The sequence below is a fragment of the Leguminivora glycinivorella genome, chromosome 4, assembly GCF_023078275.1.
Source record: "Leguminivora glycinivorella isolate SPB_JAAS2020 chromosome 4, LegGlyc_1.1, whole genome shotgun sequence".
In the NCBI taxonomy this organism is placed as follows: Eukaryota; Metazoa; Arthropoda; class Insecta; order Lepidoptera; family Tortricidae; genus Leguminivora; species Leguminivora glycinivorella.
Genome location: NC_062974.1, coordinates 15,968,872 through 15,991,946, shown reverse-complemented (window position 1 = coordinate 15,991,946; position 23,075 = coordinate 15,968,872). Strand labels below are relative to the sequence as shown.

Sequence of the window (23,075 nt, the reverse complement as noted above, 5' to 3'; positions counted from 1 at the left end):
TTCAAAAGTTTTTATTCGTTATTTTGTTAAAAATAGGTAAGTATATGTAGGAGGCTAAAATAAAATAATAAATATTTCCCCTCTTCGTAACCCTCACCATTAAACTCCAAAAGCGTGTGATTAGTAGCAAGGTACGTTAACATTTCCTGATAAACAATGACTTATGAATAGCCCTTTTAAAAATAATGAACCTTTTGTTCCGAGGTGCAGTATAATTTCCCCGTCTTTTGTCTAGCCCGGGCGGTAGTTAGGCCCGGAACGAAACGTAAATAATGAACCGGTAGCCAGTTCCTGAAAGAAGCTATTACCTAAAGGTTACTGTTTAAAGTTCGAGCCTGAAGCCCTGAAGCTCGGGAAAAAACTTTCAATCAAGGTGTACCTACTACGGCTACATTCCAAAGGAACTCTATGATGATTACTTTGTTACGACTAGCGTACTATCAGCTGCAAAAGTGCAGGAAAAATTATGAATGAATTCATTGATAAATTCGCCATCCACTTTTGCAGCTAATAGTACGTCAAAATCACTTCCGATTTGATATGGATCGATATGTCAATGTCCAAAATGACGTATCGTATCTGAGAAAATTTTTTTGCCTTACTTTTATATCTCAGCGGTATCTTAAAATTCGTACAGGTACGCCCGAAAGACTTACGTTGTTTGTTGATGTATATCTCTTAAAAATAATACGACAGGAGTATTCAAACAGATGTAGGAAGAAGTTACCATAACCTATGGTCGCCAACATTTCTAAAAATCTTACAAGGGCCTTATCGACATCGACCCTTTTCATACCTTTTCACTATTTTTTGAAACAATCAATACATACCTCTAAAATCATAACATATTAAAATTCTATCAAAAAAATCTAGTATCTACATATTTTATTGTGCTACTAATACCTAACACAAAGGTTTAATTAATTGCCGACACCAAGAGGATACATGTTAAAAGAAATCCAAAAGTTACCCCAGAATCCCGCTGAGGTCAACCTCATCGCTAATTTGTTAGCGTTTATGTCGCAATTACTTAGGAGTATCACTTCTAGGGTCTATTACTTTTTACGAGGGTATTTTAGGGCGGTTTCCTCATAGTTCAACCGTTGGGCTCCGTCGGCCGAATCTTAGTGGCATCTGTACGTCGTTCAAGATGTGCTTGTATCGGGTTGACCGAAATCGTTTGAAAGGGAAGAGATAGGCTTCATGATATACTTAAAACAACCCAGAGGGGTTAGAGGTATCTTTTATATGTTAAATCGCCCATTTCGACGCTTTTCTATAGTTGTTCAGGGAATTGGGACTAAGTATGATTCCCATATTTCCCATTTTACAAAGCTCTAAGTTACAAATTATACACGGAAGGCCTTTTTCATTTGTCATGTTAGAAAGTGACTTTTATCTACTTGTTTTACCACACTTTATTTGTAACTTGTAGACTCAGAATAATTTATATTCCAGAATACCAGAATACCTAAAAACTACATACAGTACGACTATACACACATACATAATTATGTACTAGGTATTTAGTTTTCCAACAACCTGGTGTTGAAATACAGTACCTTCATGAAATGGGCCAAACATATAAGTAGTCTAACTAAAGAGTACCCATGTATATCACGTGCGTGCTCTCTCACAGTAATTTCGTCACGTTCTAAGCTTATCACATTTTCAAAGCCTTTATGCAGATGATTTGTAATACGCAACGCAATATATCACTGAGATTTAAGGTGAAATCTATACCCCGCTCGACTTAATGCCATTAAAATAATAATGTTTGTTCATCGACTCGGGGGTAATAGGGCTACTTTCCTTTTACTGAACTACTTTCTAATAACAGTAATAACTGTCAAAACGAACGATCGACGAATCACGGACGTCACGGTCAATTCATCTACTTTATACACTAGCTTATGCCCGCGACTTCGCTCGCGTTAAATTCGGAAAATTACGGAATGCTCCATACAAACTTCCACACCCCATTTTAGAGAAATAGGGGGATTAGAAAGAGACAAAAAGTAGTCCACATGTCACTCTTCATCCCTTCAACTATATGTATATCCACTTATAAAATCAAATCTATTCGTCGCTCCGTGTTGCCGTGAAAGACGGTCAAACAAACAGACACACACACTTTCCCATTTATAATATTAGTATGGATTTCTATCCGACCTATTAAATATAAATTGAATTGAAAAATAACTACGTTCACCTTACATTACGTGGAATTACCCTGTGGTACAACGTTAGCCCTCGAAGGAATTATTTTCCTCGTAATCGTATTATTAGTTTACCTGTTCGGTTCATCCCGGATAATCCTTAGTAGATTAAACGATAAATCAATTAGTTCAATAACATGGTAAAGGATCATCTTGCTATAATTTATAGTAATTGCTACTTCCGTTTATATTTATCTTAGGTCCCTCTGAAACATTAAATAAAACCGTTTGATTATTTTTCAACCCTGGTAAAATTTGCATCATAATCGTCTCATAGTTATTAAAATACATTTATATCATTTTTTGAAGTTAATTTAAAACATATTTTTATTAAAATACCCGCTCCCGGAATAATGTACACCATTTTGACGCGGTGTACATAATTACGGGAGTATCACGGAATAACGGAAACACAGTCCGTAATGTTTTTATGTTCTATTACTATTTGCGGTTAAGTATATTCATATATTTGATGTAAATACATTATGTAAAGATTACAGATTATAGTGACATAATTACGGTACATATATTTTTTAGATTTTAATCTCATATAAATTGAATACGAAATGTATACTCGTTGAGTAATACGTGCGAAGTATTGGAGTGTGGCATCGACATTAAATTTGTTTTATATCATAAAATTATTAATTTATTTATTTAATGCGATGTTTTGACTATAATTGTTATATAATCTTCCAATATACTAAGAAAAAATGTTGTTTGTCTTTTAAATATAGCCTTTGTCTTGACTGCCGTAATTAAGTACACGACTTTGTATGAGTGTATCTTATTCCGGTATACTTATATAAAGTATATAAACTCAGAAAATAAGGTACAGAGACCCGGCTATTATGTTTTTAAACTTCCTTAGTTGGCTAAAAATATTTATACCGCATATTAGTTTGTCCGTCAGTCAGTCTGTCCGTCTACGATTTAGCTCAATCATCATTAGTACTAGTAAGCTAAAATTTACATGAGGACAATACATAATAATTTAGACATATATAAATATAAAATACTACATATTGGTCAGACAGTCAATCTGTGTAAGAACGGTCTATAATATTCATTTATTGAGTACTATTTATTTATATATTCATAATACTCGTATATTGAATAAAGTATCACCACCAGTACCAAAAAAATTGAAATTATCACGAGTAGGTATGTACTTTTTATAGAAACTATTTCTAGATTGAAATTAAATTTTGAAAAACCCCCGACATTGTAAACGGATTTTCATCAAACATGGCTAAGAAGAACACTCTCTCTTTCAAACGAAAAAAAAAACTAATCGAAATCGGTTCATCCATTCGAAAGCAATGCCTTAGACAGACAGACAGACAGTGGAACTTATAACACCCTGTTGTTATATCATACAATAGTAAAATATCATATTTCCCATCCCATCCCAGCCCATTAAAACATTGCCAATTATAAAAAATACACCCTGTATAAGCATTTATTAAAACGATATGTGCATTATATATTTATTTAAACAATATTTTTAATTCATTTTTTTACATTATGCTTCAACAACGTGGACTTTAAAGATATCCCGTAATAACGTACAACGACTACCGGAATTAGAGCCATACCAAAATTGTATCCCGGAATAATGGCCAAATTAAGGGTTTAGTAAAACAACGGTAATTTCTATAAATTAGAAGTTACGATGCAAAATAGTGTCTTAAATACATCGTAGAAGACTTATCCTTAAAATAAAATAGTTAACACGACCAGAAACTTCGTATTTTGTTACTTAGATTTTGATAACTGTTTAATAACGCTTTTATTAAACAAACTACTAATATTTATATATTACATGACATTCAAAATCAAATCTTGTTATAAAGATCTGTGGCGTACGTATATAAAAATAAACTATATAAATAGCCACGTACCGTTTTTGAAGTGACACATCATAAAATAACGGTGTCGTTTGAAGCTCCTCAAACGCGGCGATCGTCATAATTCAGCTATAACCATGACGTCACTCTACAGACGGGACACATCAACATAATACTGTGATAATGTGCTCTTTGAGGATGAGGGCTCACGCCTGCTGGATTATGGACTCCGGTCTTTTGTATGAAGCATTTACTGCCATTTAAACGTGTAGCTACTTAATCCCGCCTAAACCTTTTTTCAGCTTGGTTTACTTGTTATATTTTTTCGCACTGTCAAAAAGTTATTAGATCTCATGCAGAGCAAAGCCCCTTTTTATTGGCATATTCTTTGCCTTGGCACCTCTGAAAGCACTAATTTGAAGTCATAGAAGCCATTTTCTAGGTGCGTAGCCAACGTCTAAATGCTAAAAGCACGGCAGTCGACATAATTCAGCTAAAACCATGACGTCACTTCACAGACGGGACCATCAGCATAATACTGCGATAATGTGCTTCTTGAGCACGAGGGCTCACGCCTGCTGGATTATGGCCTCCGCGCCCAAATAAGCTCTTTATGCCTGCCCGATCTTTTGTATGAACCTATTACTGCCATTTTTACGGACGCTTCTTCCCACTTAACCTTATTTCAGCTGGAACCACTGTGTTAGTGATTAGAATAGACAAAGTTAATAACAATCCATCTGGTTATTTTTGCACTGTCAATTTCCTGCAGAGCCAAGCCTCTTTTTGTTGGCACCTCTGAAAATATTTTGATATTATCATATGCTCTGCAATGTTCTGCCTTTGAATGCTGTACCAAATTTCGTTCAACGAATGAAAATTAAATATAAACAAGCGTGTACACAAATTTCTACATCGGCACTTGATTACATTTTCAATTTTAGGTTGTCACTCAGCCGTATTTTTGCAAAGGCGACCCGCTTTGTGCCCGGCTGGCGGCGACAGTGATAACATCAAATCAATAACCCCAAAGGAGTGTAAACGCGTCCGTTGAACGGTATTGGAGGCGCCTGTCGGAAACGTCAGATTCGAGTGCTTCCTGCCGGCCTAGCCGAAGTGACAATCCTTGCCGCCACGTGGCAATCGAAACGCAATCTGGCTCTGTCGCGCCACTATAATAAGTGCGATAGGGAGAGCTGGCCACGAAACACTTACCGAGCGCAAGCGTTGGCTAGGTACCCTGGTTGCGGCACAGTTTTGAACCCGCCCATTCGTTTAATTAGAAACAAGCTTCAAAATTAAATTGTTACGCGAAGTTATGCGGCGAAGCCGGCGAACGTTCGTGTAGACGCCTCGACGCAAATGTTAGGAAAAATGATACAGAAATATTGATAACATGTTGATTAAGCAATTATTTAAAGAACCAATTTGGCGAAACGAAAACACTTTATTTAGACAGGAATAAAAAATAATTGCGGTATATAAATATTATAATTACTTAGCATATAATTTAAGAGTAATTAGTACAGAACCGGTTAGCACTTACCATTAATCAATTCAATTTATAATTTAAAAAAACTCTTTCACCTCTATGTGCGTATAACATCATAAAAATATACTCTCAATTTAATACACTTACTATAACATAGTCTTGTAATATGGAAATCAAAGCTAAATAGATAGATACGCATAAATTTGCCGCGCGGAAAACAGCTATGTAGATGAAATAAAAGCACTTTGAACATTTTATTACCACATTTGGCTGAAGCTTGCTTGAAACTTTCCATCTTATTGAGATTCCAATGCCAACAACCAACCTTTGTAGGTACTCTGCCAACTACTTCCGACACTCGAATGAGAGTTTTTTATCTCGTCATTTTTGCATTTCAGTCGTGTGATTCAGTATTCTTCACTCTTCACTTTCCATATATATCCAAAAAATTGGCCGAGTTCACTCGTATTTTTCGTTTTTTTTTTAATACAAATATCTAGTTACCCTTCCGGTTGGAAGGTCAGATGGCAGTCGCTTTCGTAAAACTAGTGCCTACGCCAAATCTTGGGATTAGTTGTCAAAGCGGACCCCAGACTCCCATAAGCCGTGGCAAATGCCGGGATAACGCAAGGAGGAAGATGATGATGCAAATATCTTCCATCAAGTTACCGACATTGGTCGGCGTCGTTTTTTCTCGATTTTCATTTGATAGGAATTCGAGTCATGTAATTTGCCGCTAGACAACCTGCATGTGTCTACTTTAAGTTTGCGCTGAATTGTATGAAACATATTACAGTTAACTGCTAGCATGGGCCAGTCTGTTTAGTGTGGATGGTGGAACTGGCCCTTATTCTAGCTAATGAGTAATAAGTTTTTATGCACGGTCAGCAGCTAAAGTGGCTTAGCGGGAAAGGTATTAAAACTTATCTGAACACAACTTTGCTCTTAAGGAAATTAGTGTATTCACCATGCTTTGAAGTTTGAACACACTCAGCAATTTTTGCTTAGTCAATCCTACTGATAGAAATATATTTCGGAGAACAACTTTTAATGAACAGTCACAATAGTTTTCGTTGTATTTGATTTTTGTTCACAAAAATATGTCGTTTTGTATGGAATTAAATTTTCTTCATGTACATTTTTATGCATAATGCATAAAGGCATCCAAGGCACGCGCTTTAAAAAAATGTTTTGTTGATTCCGTATTTTTAAACAAACACAAAAATACAATTATTAAATGGGTGATACTGGTAAAACACAAATGAACGAAAATAATTTTGAGGAAAGTTATACCATTGTCTCTGTAAATATACAATTTTCATACAACTTCAAATTGAGAATTTCAATGCGTCAAATTAGTGCGAAAACACGAGCAGCCGCAGCCCCGTAAACTCGCTATCACGGCGTAATCCAAAACCATAGACAATCTCCCATAGACTACTCGTTAAAAAATGTCAAAAATGCTATGGTATAATCCACACAAAGTGTTAAAAGATCCCTAAAACAAAATTTTGCCCTTTACCTAATTTACCTTTTGGCTTATCCATACTAATATTACCTCTATAAATGGGATAGTGTGTGTGTCTGTTTGTTTGTCCGTCTTTCACCGCAAAACAGAACGACAAATTGACGTGATTTTGTAAGTGGAGATAGATGAAGGGATGGAGAGTGACATAGGCTACTTTTTATCTATTTCTAACCCCCCACTTCTCTAAAATAGGAGGTGGAACCCACGGGCAAAGGCTAGCTAAAAAATATAGTTAAGACAAATAGACAATTACATAGGAATCACGCAACAAGACAAGGTAGAGCAAGGATTGGGTAGGGCTGCGACGTCGTTTAGGCCGAAGAGGTTTTTGAATCTACCTTTGATGACATTACTTGATGTGTTATATGTATGTGGGTGGTTTAGATACCATTTTTAACATAGCGTTGATGACACTTTATTAGTTCATCAATATGATATTTATTTAGTATGCAAATCGAGCAGACCCGAAAGCAGCGCGTCTGTAATGACTGTAATGTGTGGAGGTAACAAGAAGCTCAAATTTAAAAACAGACGGCATTACATTCCACAAATAAGTAATATTTATAATTTATTCAGAGCCGGCATAGGTCAACTTACATTGGCCACTTACGCGTCAGTAGAGGGACATCATACTTGTCCCTTTTCATCTGTATTTCAAACGGCCAATCACATTCACATTCCCCGCCCGCACCCCAAACACTGGTGACTCGTATCGCGAACCAAATATACAAGACTGCCATTAAATGACAAACGACACGGTTGGCTTGTTGTACTATCACATTCCGTGAAAATTCACCCACGAAAAAACGACTTTGATGAGCGTTCTCATTCTATAACTAACCTCAAACTTATTTTTTTGCGTCGGGGTTATTCTCTCACCCACGTTATGAGCCTCATTCTATAACTAACCTATTATTTATTCTCTCAGTTACCTGATATCTTCCACTTAACGGGCGTGTCATCTGCGCCTACAACTCAGGTGGGAATTAATTAAGGTGACAGTAGCGCACGAGAAGGCTGGATGTCACAACCCCATCCACGTCGTGAATAAATTTAGCCAGCGAAACTTGAGCCGCTTTTAGAGCGATTGAATTTGCTAACTTCTGTAATCCACGGCCGCTTAATAAGATGGATAGCGCAGATGTTTAAGAGAAAACTAGTTAAACTGTAGGCTTTACTACCGCTACAGAAATAGTAGGATATATCCTTTAGACAATGGACAGATGAGAACAGATGATTTATTTCTACATTTTCTAAAATAATGTTAATAGTGTTTTTCTGATGGTATTCTGTAAACTACCTATTTTGATACATTAGCGATAGTTCATAATGTACACAGATTAACTCCCAATCACTTGCGGCTTTAACTTTTAATAATAGATTTATCTTTCCCACCACAAACATGCAGTTCTAGATTTTTTGGAGGCCTTTGTGCAACCGAAGTCAACACAAACAGAGTTTAACACTTGAGGGGTACAAGCGGATGATGTTCTCGCCATGGGACGTAGCCTGTGACATACTTACAAACAATTCATATACTCATTTGCAATATTATAAGATCTCAGTCAAGACGCGCGAAGAGACAGCTCCACCAGGGTATAAGACTATTGGGAGTTGATGCAATCTAAAATGAAGTAGGCTACCGCTGAAGATGACGTAGGTACGATCGTGTGAAGGAATAGCGCGCGGAAGCGGGACGCAACAGGCCTGAGCTCGGGATTACCGCCCTCAGGGGCTTCGCTGCAAATTGAATGAACGCAAACATTTCTTACTACACGACACACTAAAAATGCTACATCTCTAGCGGGGCGATAGATATCACTAGTTATAAGTTTGGTGGTGTACTGCTGAAACGGGCGTTTTATTTGCTTGATAGTTAGAATATAAACTAATGATAACGACGTGTCAATGGCCGTTGACTCGATTCGAACTTCAAGATACGTCAAATACTAGCCCTTCTTGATACGATATGGAACGTATATATCCAAAGAGACGATGTATGAAGAAACATTAATTTTGACACTAACTTTATATCATAACAACTAATATTAGACCTTTCTAAAAGTTCGTACCTACCTACTTATTTTATTTTCTAGAATATTCATGCAACTGTTTTGACTTAAACTGGATCTAGCTGTTATGTAGGTATATTCATATTTTAAAAAATCCGTATTAAGCTTCCGTATCCGTATTATAGCTTGACGTCAAACCGACAATATCAATAACTTCACATTCGTTTGACACGAACATGATCGTACATCGCACAACAAAGCCCGCGATTGTCGTGTCAAACAAAATATGTCGTGGTAATTTCAGTACCAATATGCAGTTAGCTTTTTTCATACTGTTGACTAGTAGAGAAAATAACATTATCTTTATTTTGTTGGCCAACATATAATGTAGTTTGCTGACATGTTTATGGCGAAGCGCTCACGGAAGAATAACACAATTTTAGTTCCATCAGGGACGCGTCGAATGTTTTGCTACATGCGTAGTGTTTATTTAGGGCGTCACACGGAATGACATGTGTATTGTCAACATAATTTGATTTGTAAATAAGATGGTTATAGCGTAATACTAATAATAAGAATATTTTAGAGAAAATTTTCATTAGTTTTATATATATGTATATCAAATCTTCAATTTATTCCTTATTTAATGTTTTTGTTGTGTAGTGGGACTTTTATTTTCAATTACAATTTTAAACAATCGTTTTTAATATTTAATTCAATTTGTTTATCATATAAATGTTTCCCGGTTGTGCCCGTTAGCCATTTTACCAAGTTAAAACAATGTGGATTGTGAAGTACTCTCTGGCGAATAGTTCGTACGGCACAGGCGATAAATAAAATCTCAACTTGCGCTTGTTTTGAACACATGTTTAGTTAACTTGTTTATAAAATGGTTTTCGTTTTGTGTTTTGGGATAATTAAGGTGGAGCTTTTGTGGAAATGAGTTTTTGAATGTACATAGTTGCTGACTTAGCTACGCATGCATATGAATACAAGTACTAAGCTACTAACGGTATCATAATAATAAGGTACAGAAAATGTAAATGTGTGCGTCAAACATTGATTGACCGACATTGCATTCCAAATGCATATGCATAATAATTTTAAATATGAGATTGCGCTTTCTACAGTCAAACAACTAATTAGTGAAAACTGTCTAGGTTTCAGTTTCACCGTGCTACTTACCTCCTTTACAAAAACTACAAAACACGTATTTTTATGCGATACGGTTAAAAACTCATTTTTACTAAAACTATTTCCGGCAAAATAACACTAATACTTTCCAACTGCAATACTACCCTTATGGTGCATGCAATATTAGGTTTTAATAAATATATTACCTCGTCATTAGGTTATGTCCTCATGTGCCGCTTCGTCATATTCCGGAAATGTCGTGCTGGCCGGCGGAAATTCGTCGGAGACTCGCAATTTGTTGCTACTCGCTAGAAATTGTCAGGAAACTAGCGAGTCCGAATTGCAAACAACGTCGGGACTTAATTGACATGTCTTAATAACACCAGAGGCTCTACCCTGAGTTTTTTTAAGTTTTGGAATAAGTTATACTATAGCATAAATGTCACACACTGGCTGAACGAGCCAAGTCGATCTTGGCCTCCGAGACTAATACACTTCGGCGTTCATTGCTGCTGTCCTATGCGATCTGATGCCATTCATTCGCTTGAAGGTCACATAGGTCTCTTTGGAAAAGATTCTAGAAGAAGACTTAGTGGTCAAACCCGATATGTTGAGCAAACTTGTTTTTGAAATTCGAACGATGTGCAATTTCCACAACGTTCTTGAAACATAATCTTGACTTATCGGGTTGTACTTCTATTCTAACCCCTGTTTGTACCTGTATGTAATTTTTCCCCTCACTAGCTCGGAAACACGTGTTTTGTCCTTTAATACCAGCGGGTAAAAACACATTTTATCCACTAGTGGGTAAAGTAATTTGACCTTGAATAAAATCAAATTAACTGCTTTAAAATTGATAAAAGTAAGTGAATCTAGTAATAAAGAAGATTTACCACCTGTGGAACTACTGGAAGTAGTGATAAACGCATTTTTTGCGTTGTAGTTTCCTCGCTATAGTGAGGGGAAAAGTTTTGTGTTACACTCGGGTGCAAATGTATTTTACTTCTCGTGTGTTAAAATTCCTCACTCGTTGTTAAAATATAACCCTTGTATAACAAATAACTATTACGGTTCGAATAACGTATCCTAAAACGTCAAAAACTCAAAATGTCTTATTGCGTCCATACGCGCGCAAGATAATTGCAATCATGTTTGGAGGCGCGTAAGCAAGAGACCAATCGTTCAAGCTCCGTAGCGTATATTATCGCAATTATCTCTCTGTGTCCCATTAATACAACCGAGCGATATCCTGCTAATGTTCTGTAGCTACATAATTAACACTTACCGCGCGATGAGCGACAATATAACGTTAGTTAATTACTACATGAATAACCATTTTCATAAGACACTGACATATTAAACATGTAAAATTGTCGAAGGTCGCTCGATATGTTCCGGTCCCGCGCGTGTTCAATGTAAATGCTCCTCGTTACGGAGCGAAACATGTCAAGCGACCTTCAAGAATTTTATGTGAGTTACCCGATTTTACATGTTTAATATGAATAACCATCCATCTGCAGGTGGATGCCAACCATCAGTCAGGTGTCAATATTTGCCATCAATAATACCAACCTAACCAAAAGATTTACTAACGAAAAAGACTGGATTGAGAAGTATAATATTAACCGAGATATAGATAAATAGATCGTGATACTCGAAATATCGAGAACTCGACAAAGAACGAAAAGGTTATCACCAATATATTCCGGTCAATATAATTGTACATAAGTATGAATACTTAGGTCTACTCTACTTTGTGTATTTAACTTTGAATTTTGTCATAGCGATTAAACGCTTTCGCGAGTATTATGGCAAGAAGTGGCATACATATATAGATATATTTGTATAGGGCATTAATCAGTGTCCGGCGACAAAAGCCGCGTACAAAGGATTTGGTCCCTGCCGCTGCGCCGTACAAATATTGATGGGGCAGACGGTAGACCTGTATTGTTATGCAGAGATCGTATCATGTATGTATATACCTAACTATAATCATCATCAATTTATTAATGTTCATTTATCTACATGATTGTGGATATATCCTTCTTTATTTATTGTGGAATTCATAATTTGTAAATGAAAATGCGCCCTCAGCGTGAACGGGGGACGTTGGCTCTTGGCATCAGTTCGCATCTGTATTTACAAATTTATCAAAATATTTAAACTGAAACCACGAAGCTCCTCAAAACTCTCCCCGTGTAATAAACCGATTATGTAGATGTCTTCCAAAGAAATCAAACGCAATTCGTTACTAAGGTCACTTAGGTCACTCTCGAGGGTGTTGTTACGACTTTTTTATATGTTTTCAGTTCATAAGCGCTGCTGGAATGGCATAAAGCTGTCATAAGGGGCATTTAATCCGAATAAAACCCTTTGGGTCATGGACTGGTAATTCATGTGCGGACGAAAAATTATATTCGCATATGGGAAATTAGAACTTGCTACCTCTTTGCCGATATACCTCTAACCTATCTACAGCCTCTATTCCTAAAACTATTCTGTGAAACTAACTACTTTAAGTTTAAGTAAAAGATCTTCCGTGGTAAGCAAGTACAGTAACTTAACACTAACACCAATCTTTTCCAATTTATCTGGCCTAATTCCGACTGAAACCAATGTGGGGAAAGTTCGTAGGGAGTTTTGAGATGAAAGTCGGTTGCAGCGTGGTCATCACTTAGCCGATATCGATCGCCGTGCCTCATTCATGCAGAGTCACACGCTGACACAGAATGAACCCTCCAGTACCTACACTTTATGTTGGACGCATTATCAATCTTCTTCATCCTATTGAATTTTTACGTACTTACCTGTGTAATTTTACTGTCAGCATTCTTTTCATTGCAAAGACGAAATAAGTTGTCTTTATACACAATTAGGGTTTGCAATCCGGATATTCGAATATCCGAATTATTCGAATATCCGCCAATATTTTTATCCGAAAATATTCGAATAATCCAAGTGAAATTATCCGGATAAACGGATAATTTCTATAAACATTATTTTTTATTTATAAGTAATATATTTAATAGATAGACGTCACTGAAACCAACTTCGATCAATTCTTAATGCGGATAATGTTATTGCTAACAAGTTAACACCTATTTATCTTAAAAATCAAACTAATACCTATTTACAAAACAAAGCATTCGTGGACAAAGAAGTAAGCAGAATGCCTCACCCCACGCACTCAGTTCTTATCAAATATTCGATTAATTGGATGATTAAAAAAAACAGAAAAACGTTCAAGTATTATTTTTTAATATGAAAACGTTACTACTTTCATTACTGCTAATAGCTAACGTGAAGTTATCTGTAAAACCATACTTAATAAGGGAGATTTATACCTAGATTTCCTAGTTCCTTGTTTTTTTAAAATTGAAATTTAGCGCCTCACTCCGAATTTAGCTGTTATCAGTTCCATGGCAATTTAGTACGCCAGAATTCCCCCACTTCACTAAGAAATATAGGGCATTTTCCTTTTAAGTCCTCAGTTACATGCATACACTAAAATAGGTCTAATTACTACTTATACTTTGAAATCTTAGTCGATCTACTGATCAGCTTGGAAACTAAAACCCATCAAATCGCTGCCGAGCAATTTGAGGCGTTTTGGATTTGAATATTTAAATAAGTTCGCCTTTGTACCTCCTCCTTCTTCATTCTTTTAAATTTTATGTCTTGTATATTTTATGTTGGTGGTACAATAAAGAATTTACTTACTTACTTATTTATCACCTCTCCCCTTCCATTGGTACTTTGGTACCAGCCACTGTGCAACTAAGGTCTAAAATGATCCACACCTGGATAGGAAGTGTCTTCGACTAATTGGTCTTCTCTTTTTTTGGTTATTCTGTTTTGAACATAGGTTCAATAGATATAGATCTTTGCTCATTCCTGTTCTAAGACCCTAACGAGGACGCATTTGTTTAGATCCTACGAAAAGAGTTTTTCAACTTTTTATATTAAGTATCCGATCTGGTCCAAGATGGCATCTGGTACGGGCGTAGGCATTTATGCAAATGACTAGTGACTACAGTGGTAGTATCAGCATGGGCAATTATGGCACTGTCTTCCAAGCCGAGACATACGCAATAATTAGCTGTGTACATAAGAATATAGTTATACAAACCCAAGGAAAGAAAGCCTTCACATCGCCCAGAGTTGACTCTAGACTGGTATTAAACGGCATCCAAGCTCTTAACAAGCTTGGAAGGCAAAACAAGGTGCAACTGGTATGGATACCGGGGCACGAAGGCTTCATTGGCAATGAAAATGCTGATGAACTTGCCAAGGCCAGATCTGAAGACAACTTCATAGGTTGCACCGGACCTTTTGTGGGCCTTTCACAAGGAACCATTAAAACGGCTATGAAAGACCAAACAAAGGCTAATCAACAAAAAGAGTGGGATGCCCTGGTAGGTCTGAAGCATTCAAAGCTCTTTATGCGGAGGGTAGAATCTGGATGGAGCAAAAAGCTAGGAAAGCTAGGCAAAAGATAACTCCAAATTATAACGGGGGTGTTCACAGGCCATTACGGGATCAAAGGCATTTTGGCCAAGATGGGACACGCTGACTACACTGACTGTCGCATGTGCGGCGAAGAGGAAGAGACCGTCAGACATCTAATGTGTGAATGTCACGCCCTCGCCAGACAAAGAATGAAGAACTTTGGAGCAGGCTACCTAGTACCAAAGGACATCAGAGAGCTACCCATGAGCCTCATCATCCGATACGTGGAGATGGTCGAGAAGCTCCTGAATAGCTGAAGGATCTTAAGATCGAAGGGGGTAATTGCACAAAAGGTCCCGATGGGTCGAAGTGTATCCGGAAGGTCCCCCGCAGATTTAAGATGAGTATCCGATCCGATCGAGCGAAGGACCGACTCCTATACATTCTCGAAATCATTCAAGGCGCCATCTTTGATTTTTGCCTTTGACATCCTTCCTACATCCGATATCGGATCGGATAATATGACAACGCTGTATGGCCCTATAACCGTCAACATATGCAATGATGTTGTCTCACGTTCCACTCTACACAAGCCATCCTCTTTACCATCCATTTCCAAGGTAAAGGTGTTGTCAGAAAAACTTCTCCTTATGCCTAACAGCTAACTAATCACTACTACTAACTGTCTTATATCAACAGCTCACTATCTGATTGCAAGATTCTAGTCATAGAACTAAAGATAGAGAGCTAGGTATGTTTTAATTTCTACAGTTTGCTGATTTACGCAAAAAATAAATAAAATATGTGGGTAAATTTCACATTATGGCGCTCATCTATCTCAGCCGTTATCAATTCCACGCTTATACGCACCTGGAACATTAATTTTGTTCCATTTAATAAATTATCCGAAATTATCTGAATTATTCGAATATTCGAATAATAAAAATTGTATTATCCGAATTATTCGAATATTAAAAACCCGTCGGATAATGCAAACTCTATACACAATCATTTTCTCGTCATTTTCGTTTGCTTTGCTAATTTCTGGTTGCAAAATAAAAATGTTCTTTTTTCGTTTATGCGCCTTTTTATTTACATAATTTTCAAGCGACTCTTGGTCTTTCAACTTCGCTTTGCGTTTCTTTTTTCTGGTTCCGTAGACATTGCACGAGCCTTCATAATCTCCTTGATCCATCCGTCTGCCAGTCAGACTTGTTGGGCAAATGTAATTTTATAGACGACTGACTTGACGACGCCGCGTTGCTGTATGTGTAGGCAAAACTGATACTTAAAGTAGAACAGCAAAATAATGTCCGCGGGCCCCTTAAAATATAATTATGTGGAAAAGATTCGAACCAAAATAGTATTTTATATAATCGTGATATAATACAAAGCTTTTCAGTCGAGTACCATGTTTTAGGCCACGAAGCTTCGCTGAGTGGCCTAATAGTACGGTACGAGAGTGAAAAGCTTAATTATATCACTATTGTATACAATACTTTTTCTATGAGTCATCATCTTAATCATCAATGGACGGAAATATCATCATTCATGCAAGTTAAAATTAATGTTAATAGCGTCGTTCACCGTTGTATCAACATCGAATTACCTAGCAACCAATTGTTTGTAATAACCGTCTCTGATTGGCCGATAACGCGACAGATAAAAAAAATGTGTTTCAGATGCCGACAAATTTGCCAGGTATCGCAAATTAGTATAGAAATTGTATGAAGTTCTATTTTTGAAATTATTACAGTTAACTAAAGTCAACTATAATGAGATTGTTATAGTAGGCTAGTTTCCTACTAGTCAAATCAGCTTCTTTTTAAGAACTGTCAAAACGATTTGCTAATATGGAATTACTATGAAATACTGAGGAGTGACGTCACGGTCAATTCATTTACTTTATATCTTTCTCTTTGACTTATTAAATGGAAATTATGTTTAAACATCACTACTGTCCATGTTTTTCTTATAATTATGTGGTGCTTTATTTCGTGCACTGCATAAAATATTTTATTTTAACTGTAGGAAACTAGCCTGTTGAGTCGGAACTGCCATAGAGTATCCAACACTGAAAAGTTAGCACTTATAGTTTAGTCTGTGGTGTCCTAATTGACAGATTACAGTCGACGAGTAGAAAAAGGATTTTAGTGTCAATAATGTAAAATCATACCTAATTTAAAATAGTTTATAGTCAGGATTACGACTTTCATGTTTGCACAACATCTTTTTTCTATAAAAGTACGAGTAGGTACATACTGTACATATGAAAGCGTGCCTAATTTTAAATAAGTACGTATTTGCTATTCAATTTAGACACAGAATGCAAAGTTAAAAGTGTAGCGAGGAATGTTCCTTGTCACATTTGCCGCACTTGTCGAAAGTTGCAGCGGCACGGCAAAGACTCGTAGCTACACAGGGTACCTAGCCACCGTCACAATCGCTTACACTTCGTTAACGTTTCGTAGCTAACTCCTCCTATAGCTCTTCTGTAGTGACGCAACAAAGCCAGGCTGAGTTTTGATCGCTACGTAGCATCAACGATTGTCACTTCGGCTAGGCCGGCGAACATTTTTGAGAATATGTCTGCGTATTTCTTCTTGCTCTCGAACTTAAACCCTATTTATAACTGGATAGATTTTAGTTTGGATTGTTAGGGATACGTCCGCGTGACGCGTACGTAACGTTTCCATTTGCTGGAAATAAAAAGTCAATACATTTCTGCGGGCACATATTGTTTTCACTCCGCTCCATTTATTGCATGGGTTGAACTTTAATTACTAATTCCTCATGCATAAATTGTATACAGATCGGTTTACGATAGGTACGTGACAATTGCTGCGTGCTGTTTTGATATTGGAACATTTATCAGCTAAGGGCCGGTTGCATCAAACCGTTTGTCGCCGTTAAAGCGTTCGTTCAATTTTATTGTATGGGAAGTTCCATAGACGTCTGCTGCGTGACGATGATCTGTTTATCAAATGTGATACAACTGACTCTTAGTAATTTGCTGTTATGCATAGGTTCCTTTATAGTGTTCATTATATCTGTATTTATGTGTTTATTGTATTGTACCTCTAGAGTGAAATAGTTTATAGTAGTTATCCTGCATGCCGCTTTTCCCACGCTAGGTCTTATTGATTTTGCTATCAGTAAATACATTAAACGTGTTAACTTTATCGACAAATAAATGAGAAACAATTTTATAGACACGAGTAACAATACGAGTCAAATATTTAACTGAAAGGCTGTAGGTAAATACTGTCATTCAGCAACTTTTAGTGGCTGTTTATTGTAAGATACAATCTCGATGCAAGCACAAGCAACTTGAATAATTATATACCTAGGTAATAATAAGACTTGAATACAATATGAAAAAGAGATTATAATATTAATGTAGGTATATGAAATAGGAATATAGTACTTTTTTTTAAATTATTGAACAAAATTCCGTCTCCGTTTGAGGAACACAAAGTTATCCGTTAATGTTACCGACCCCACCCGGTATATAATATACATATGTATATAGGTGGTAATATAAATGAATATTAGGAAGTTCGGTCACTGATTGGGCGATTAATCATCAGAGTCATCTTGAATCGACATCCGAGTGGGCATGATTGATAGCGAAGTCGATGACTGCTTAGATATTACAATCGCTGCCGATTTGGGCTCCGATCAAACGGCCAAGATCAACAATAAGTTTATTAGTCTCTCGGTCGTATTAATTTTACGTTCAGATTGATTCAGAGGTTGTTGCGGCTGTTGTTGATAGAACCCTATGCTAATTTTGATATGTTTCATCGTAGAACCATTACTCAGGGAAATATGTATGACTAGCTTTTGCCCGCGGCTTCGCTCACGTTAGAAAGAGACAAAAAGTAGCCTATGTCACTCTCCATCCCTTCAACTATCTCCACTTGAAAAATCACGTCAATTCGTCGCTCCGATTTGCCGTGAAAGACGGACAAACAAACAGACACACACACTTTCCCATTTATAATATTAGTATGGATGATAGAGTAAGATCTGTTATCCCATGTGCGATGGTTTCATTACTAGACAATATAAAACAAGATCCCGACAAATTGAGAAACTCCTCCTTTTTTGAAGTCGGTTAATCTAAGACAAATCTTTCAGATGTTTTTCCTGGCGTTACCTACGAGTTTTTGTTTTTACTTCGTTCATCATTTTATGTTAAACACAGAAATGTCTGCTTCAGTAATACATTTTTGTTCTACATATTTATAAAAGATACATAACACCAACAGCATCCACCCCTGACCTATAAAGTCCACTCTCATGATCTCATGAACCGTTCAAATGAAGCAGGCTTCACTGTACATCATTGGGTCCATCGCATAGATCAACTGCTAAGCCGCGACAGACGCTCTGTCACGGTCAGGCGGATGCGCTGCCTGCATATCCAGGGTATTATTCCTACCGCTTACAAAACAAGGGGATATAAACGCTTAGGTGAACTGACATGCAAGCATGCTCGTATATGTTCTTATAGTTTCGCTCTGAAAAGAGGAAATTAGCCAGTGACTTGCGAAAAACTCTTCGGGTAACACTAAGAAAAGATAGGCGACGAGTTTTTAATAACATGATAGGAATTCATCATTATCCTGTCCATATGTATAACTTTTTAGCGCCTAAGGCATACTATAGTATTAAAGAGTATCTTAATGATGCATGTATACTAATAATTTAATAAAGTAGCTGATAAGTAATATATGTAAGTATGCATGCGATGCACACAAATTTATAAATATTTGCATGTCTTTGTGACAAAACAAATAGCTCTTATAAATTGAATATGCATGACCTTTTGTACCATGTTTTAGCAAATAAATGACTGATTCTGATTCTGTCCGGCCGGCGGTGTCGGCCAAAGCGACATGGCTGGATTTCTACTGGCTAGTGAGACCAACGATAACGCTCAGGTGGCTAGATGACTTTTCAAAACATTACATCTTATAACTAACATGCATTAAATAACAAGATACAATTTAACATGCAAAAGTATTCATCAAAGAATATGAACAGACTAGGTACTCTATGGCAATTAATTTCCATAAATTATATTATTGCTTAATAATACGTCGTTCTTCTTCAGAGAAAACATATCAAATTGTCACAGAAGAAAAAGATAATATGAATCTCAATATCATTAAATATGTAATTTACCTACACAACATAAAATATAAAATATTTGATGTGCTTTCTTATCTGAACTGTGTCCTCTATACATAATACAATTATTTTAATTGCTATTCGTTTTTTGTAGTTTCTGGTTCGGGCCATGCATGTTTGTCTGTCAAATAGTCCTCGACTCTGTAATAAGCCTTTAACATCAATGATTTTTTTAAGTAGTTCTTAAGAGCTGGGAGGGGTAATCTCAAAGCAGTGTCAGGTAACTTATTATAAAAATGAATGCATTGCCCAACAAATGACTTCTGTACTTTACGGACACGAAACTTCTTTATGGCAAGCTTATTTTTGTTTCTAGTGTTATAATTATGGATATCAGAATTCTTAGTGAAACAGTCTAAATTCTTAACAACATAAATTATACTATCATAAATGTATTGGGAAGCTACAGTTAAGATATTAATTTCTTTGAAGAGTTCTCTTACTGATTCACGTGTTCCTAAGTTGTAAATAGAACGAATGGCTCTCTTTTGTAATACAAAGATAGTCTGTATGTCAGCTGCTTTGCCCCAAACCAGAATACCGTATGACATTACACTGTGAAAATAACTATGATACACTAGGCGAGCTGTCTCAACATTAGTCAGTTGCCTGATTCTCCTAACGGCGTATGCGGCTGAACTTAATTTGCTTGCTAGTTTCCTTATATGAGGACTCCATTGTAGATTTTTGTCCAATGTTAAGCCAAGGAACAGTGTTGTATCTACCATCTCTAAGCATTCATCATTCAAAAGTATTTTTGTATCGATTGGTTTAACATTCGGCAGAGAGAATCGAATACATTTGGTTTTCTTAGAATTAAGAAGTAAATTGTTGACAGTAAACCACTGCAGTACATCAGCTAACGTGCTATTAATTACATTGTAATCCGTAGATTTTCGGTCAACATTAAAAAGCAGTGATGTATCATCAGCAAAAAGTACTATTTCACAAAAGTTTTTTACTATACATGGCAAATCATTTATATAAACCAAAAACAGGAATGGACCTAAAATTGAGCCTTGTGGCACTCCTAATTGGACAACAGTCCCGCTAGAGCGAGTTTTGTTAACAACTACTGTTTGTGTTCTATTGCTAAGGTAAGAAGACATAAAGTTTAGGGCATTTATAGACAAACCATAGTGTTCTAATTTCAAAATGAGCGTTCCATGATCCACACAATCAAAGGCTTTTGAAAGATCACAAAATATGCCAATTGCATCACAAGAATTTTCCCAAATATTATATATATGTTTAATGAGTACCGAAGCAGCATCGGTCGTGGAACGGCCCCTTGTGAAACCGAACTGTTTGCTTGTAAGTAATCTATGTCTGTTGAAGTGTCCCAGTAGATCATTTAACATTAGCTTCTCAAAGACTTTACTTAGAACAGGAAGTATTGATATGGGACGGAAATTGGTTATATCACTCGAATCACCCGATTTAAAAAGCGGTATGACTTTGCTACATTTCATAAGATCTGGAAAGGTGCCTTGTGAAATTGAAATATTATATATTACGGCCAAGTAAGGTGCTATTATATCTATGACATGACTAATTAATTTAACTGATGTTCCCCATAAGTCTTCCGTTTTCTTTAAATTGAGTGACTTGAATGTTTTAACAATTATTACATTTCTTAACATAAGCACAAAGTAATGAATGGGCTTGAGCCGCAGAAGAATGTAAACATTTTGTGGTGTTAACGGCTATGTTTGAGAAATAATCTTCGAATGCCGAGGCAACATCGCTGTTCGACATTATTTGTTGATTATCTGATACAATGTTGACTTGACAATCGCGTGATTTACATTTACCAGCTTCTTTATTTATAATACTCCAAGTTGTTTTCACTTTGTTGTCCGACACTTTCAATTTAGAACTAATAAAGTTTTTCTTGGCAGTTAAACACACTTTCTTGAAGATTCTTGAGTAGTTTCTTACATAGTCCAGGAATTCTGAATTCTTGTTCAGCTCTCTCTCATCATAAAGTTCATAAAGTCTTTTTCTACTTTTGTGAATACCTACAGTAGCCCATTCACTAAACTTTGTTTTAACTTTTGACCCACTAATAGATTTCACTTTGAAATTGTTATTAAATTGATTAAGAATTACATTGAAAACTTCTTGATACAAATGATTACAGTCATAATGCGAAAATGGTATTATAGACAAACTATGTTGAATTTCATTTTTGAATGATTCCAAGCGAGATCCAGTAATGGGTCTATATGTTATTGTTTGTGGAGTATCATGAATAACGTTTAAGAAAGCTGCCCTTTGGCCGCTGTGATCGGAATGAAAACAGTTAAATAATTTCTTATCTATACATTCACAGTTACAAAAAATATTATCTAGGCATGTTGCACTAGTCACACCTACCCGGGTAGGTTCAAGAAATAAATTAAATAAATTAAATGATTTAAACAAACAGAGCATTTTAACAGTATTACTAGATGACTCGAGCAAGTTAACATTAAAATCTCCACATACAATAACATGTTTTTGGCCCTTGCACACTAACTTCAGAACATTTTCCATTGTAGATTCAAATATGCTGAAGTCAGCTGATGGTGGTCTATAAACACATACAATAATATATCTGTCTAATTCAGCACATGAAATTTCTATAGTTCTTTCTATGGAATATTTTACAACATCTTTGCGCTCTTTACACTTCATACAATTTTTAACAATAATAAGGGAGCCACCATGAACAGCAGATTTTCTGGCAAAAAAACTAGCTAATTTAAAATTAACATAATCAAATATCAACTGTTCTTGTTTCAACCAATGTTCAGTAATACACATAACTTCAACATTATTACTATCTAAAAATAATCCTACTTCTAATTCTTTGCTGGAAAAACCCTGAATATTCTGGTGAACAACGTTCATACTCAGGTGTTTTTCCGCTGTCTTACAATCTAGTTTAAATGAGGCATGGGGTCCTTGGCTTTGTCAGCTGACTGAGACTTATATATAACACTATTACATCTATTTGGCTCAATATTGAAGGCCAATAACTCCACTAAATATACAAAAAATTTCTTTGGCAAAAATACCTTCCGTGGAGCTAGCATGAAGCGCTCAATGAATTTATTTAAGTCAAAGAAATGGTACTTTTTATTAACAGCTATGGCATGGTACATTAAAGAATTGTAGTAAGCTATCTTACAATTATAGTCATATGAT

At 36.2% G+C, this 23,075-nt stretch overlaps 1 protein-coding gene across 2 annotated transcripts in view; it reads left to right on the top strand.

Annotated features, from left to right (window-relative positions):
- LOC125225605 (alpha-catulin) overlaps positions 1–23,075 on the top strand; it is a 132,733-nt gene that overhangs the window by 28,755 nt on the left and 80,903 nt on the right. The gene's annotated exons all lie outside the window — the stretch shown is intronic.